The sequence below is a fragment of the Corvus brachyrhynchos genome, unplaced genomic scaffold, assembly GCF_000691975.1.
Source record: "Corvus brachyrhynchos isolate BGI_N302 unplaced genomic scaffold, ASM69197v1 scaffold12, whole genome shotgun sequence".
NCBI classification, from domain to species: domain Eukaryota; kingdom Metazoa; phylum Chordata; class Aves; order Passeriformes; family Corvidae; genus Corvus; species Corvus brachyrhynchos.
Window position 1 is genome coordinate 6,388,291 of NW_008237885.1, and position 3,933 is coordinate 6,392,223.

Genomic DNA, 3,933 nt, shown 5'->3' on the forward strand with positions numbered 1-3,933 from the left:
TTAGCAAGGCAGCAAATGCTACTGTGAACAAGTAACCACTTTAACAAGCCAGACTTAATAATTTCAGCATTTGAAACCTTCAAAGCCTTTTCTCTATTTTTGTTTTTGTCATGCTACAGCTACAGTTCTTGATCGGGAGTGAAAAACAAGTGTGATACAATTTCCCTGGCCTCAAGCATAAAAATTGCTAACAGCATTGTGTCTCTATCATGGAATGCAGTATCTGTGTGTGTCTGTGTATGAAAGTAAGTTGACCCAAAAAAAAAGAGATCAAACAAGAAAAGTGTTATTGTAGATATATTTTTCCTATGGCTAAAAGAGTATCTGTCAAAAAAGAACATCTTGAGCTTTTAATTGAATATTAATATAAAGGAGAAGAAAAGTATTCCATTTAGTTGCTTTCCTCAAGCACTAAATACACAGCATGAATGTGTATGCACAAATTATATTATTTTCAGCAAATAGGGTTCCATAACAGGAATATTTTTTTAAGTGTTCTTCCTAAATATGAGCAAATGGTAACAGATGTAGTGGCAATTCTACATCTCATTAATTTGCATACTGCCTTGAAGGTTACAGACAAACTTAATTTCAGGCATCCGGTACCCTTATCCTCCTCAACACACACATTCAATTAAGATCCCTTCTTTTCCAAGAGCAGCTTTCAAAAAGTAATGGATTCAACATGTTATCCTGTGGGTGCCTGAATCAGAGTTGTTATACTGCTGAAATGAGTGTGACATGCTCTGGTGTTGCCATATGTAAATCCACCTCAGCATCTTTCCAGCTCAGAGATTATCTGCTAAATTTACACATGAACTGCTCAAACGCTCAACTTACAGGATGAAAGCTTTAATTTTTCAATTACCTTTGGCATAGAATACTTAAAGCACAAATAGGTTAAATATTTAGGTAAATTTTTCAAAATAATAATAATGAAAAAAAGACAAAATAAATTTTCAATACTGTGTGACTTTCTTTGGTTAAATAAATTGATAAATGAAATGTGTTATTGCAATGATTTCAAACAGCCAGCTAAAAACATGACCTCAAGACAAATGTGGAATTGTAGAAAATATGCACAGACTGTTTTCTATGTTGCACAAATTTAGAACTGACTGTGACAAGCTTCCAGCTGAGCCTTACTGGCCACACAACAGTCTCAGTGCTGCAAATCATTATTTCTCACAGAAATCAGCAGGACTCCTCATGTGAGAGCATGCTTTAATTTGCATCAAATATTTGTAGAAGGCAGTTCCTCAGTCAGATGTTAGATGTGATAAAAACATGTTGGCCCCATCTAGAAATGCATTTTTATACTATGGGGCCTCTGCAGATTTGTTTTATCCTCTGCAGTGTTTGACAAGCAGCTAAGTGACCTAGCAATACAATACTGGCCTCACGCTTGAAGCCTTTCAAACTCTCAGTGAACCCCTGATTAAAGAAAAAAAACCAAAAAACAAAAGAAAGGAGGAAGAAGGGGTATTCAGTAGCACAGCATCCAGGAGACCTACGTTTCAGTTCTCAGTTTCTCTCACCCCCTGTACTGGCAAAGCTGTTGAGGCAGCTGTTCAGTGTTGCTGCCGTTTGGTTGCCATTCAGCAATGACCTCCACACAAATAGTTGGTGGTGCTGATGAGAACCAAACTGTGGATTCCCTCTCAGGCCTTGACAGTGATAAAGACGGAAGGAGGTTCCCTGGCAGTCTGAGATGCTAGAAATCCTATCTCAGAGTCCAAATACCATGTTTATGTCAGTATTGCTAACATTTGCTGTTTTACCATGGGTCTTGGTATATGCATTTATTTTAAAATGCCTATCTTCTAATGAGGTGATTATGTTACAGCTTTAACGTTCAGCTACAAAGCTCTCCTTTCTGATTATAAAGAAATGGTAAAAACAGGTTCAAATCTGTGAAGATGTAACAAGTTTAATATTTTTTTTATTTTTACCTAATTTGTATAAAAATAACTACTGAAAAAAAAGCAACTGTCCCCACTTGCTATTCAAAGCCACTCCCTGCCCTTAAAATACAGACTTAAATATAATTTCTTATCTATTAATGAATTTGAGAAAAGCATCATTCTCCTCCTGTTATTTTATGTAAAGAGGAAAAAGTTAAATTCATCTCTCCCTGCTGTTCCTTCTTTCTCTGTATTTCTTCATTTCAAGACCAGAACTTTCTCTTAAAGGCAAAGAGAGCTCCAGTAGTCTTATAGCTTGTATCATTTTATGTTACTTCATGTAAGTGAAAGGCTTCTTATCAACATTTCTCATGAAATGGACTCACCACCCATCAGAAACATGAATCTCAAATTAGGTTCCAATAATATAGTGTGAGTTTGCCGACATTTCAAAATATTTAAACAAGTTTTGATATCATGCTGGTTGCCAAGGGACATTACATTTGGTGAGACTTTCCCTGTTTTTTGCTTTAACAGTCCAATAATATTTTACACCTCTCCTGATGTGCAGTACTGTGACAGTACTTTTGCAAAATTTATGAACGTGACCTGTTTTATTTGATTATGTAGAACAACTCAGAAGAAAATCTTTCTTTTGATGGCAATTGTATCGGCTGTAAATGATTAGAAAAATGGTAGAATTTTGGCTGAAAAAAATCCCTAAAATTTAATATGAGAAATTTATAATGAAAAGTCTTTGTAATAAATCAAATCATATGGGAGGTGGGAGTGGTTTTTTTGGTGTTTTTTTTTGTTTTGGTTTTTTTTGGGTTTTTTTTTGTGTGGTTTGTTTGGTTTTTGGTTTGGGGGGTATTTTTATTAGGAAACAAAAGAAGACCTTTTTGTTCCTTGAAAGATAGGTACATTTCATTGTGCTTTAAAGATCAGAGAGACAGTCAGGAAATAAAAATTCTAAAATACTAGTTTTCCATGGAGTGTTCACAAACTAGAAGGGCTAGAATAAAATTTAAGGAAAGCCCTTGTGATTTTCTCAAACTTCTTAACCTACCTTTAAATAGTATTTCTATTCTAAGCAGAACTATGTGAGCAATGATCATGCTCAGAGATCATGATCAAAGATCTATGTAGAATCATTCTGGCAAGGATTATGTTAATGTATACACTAGTTTACTGAAATAATTGTCAAATTTCTACAGGAAGTGTTAGAGAGGAGTAAGATAATAATGAGAGATATTTATTTGTAATCCAAATGAGTTTATATTTTTTAATCAGGATCACAAACATGGATCTCTCAACAGAGAGGAAGACAGACACAGAGACTTTTAAGTCAATGAACTTAAGAATTTTCTGTGTCGTTCTGTCAAAATAGCCATAGCAGATATTCCCTTGATCCATTTTCTATAAAACCAGACCCAAATATTAATGAAAAAAAAAAATTTATAAAATAATCCTTGAGTATTCCTCTTATTATAAAGTTTCTGCACTATAAATAATTTCTTTTCCAACCTGAAACAATAGTAGCACAGTATATGAAAAATTCTTACTTCCAAATGTTGTATTTTTTTGGTCTTAACAAGATATAGTGCAATTGCCCTCCACTACAGGAAAAGTTGGCTCAGTTCTTTTTCCCATCAAGTGTTTTCTAAGGATTTGGTAGTTTAATAAACATAATTAAAAATATTTACTGCGCTGTTTAGAATTCCTGAGCTGATACATAAATCTAAAGGTTTCAGCTTCCAGAATCCTCCCTAAAATATGGGAAAAAAACAAAAACAGCCATCTAAACAAACCAAACCAGAAACCCCCTAACAAACAACACAGATAAATATGGTCTACATATAGCATAGTATGTACTATAAAAATATAGCATAAATATATTTTATTGTAAAATATTCATTTATATATTAGTTGAATTTCTGACAAATGCATGTCCTTGTAGTCCAAAGACATAAGCAGCCACATACTGTTATATGCAATCATCCCATTTGAAAATGTCTGTAATTCCTGC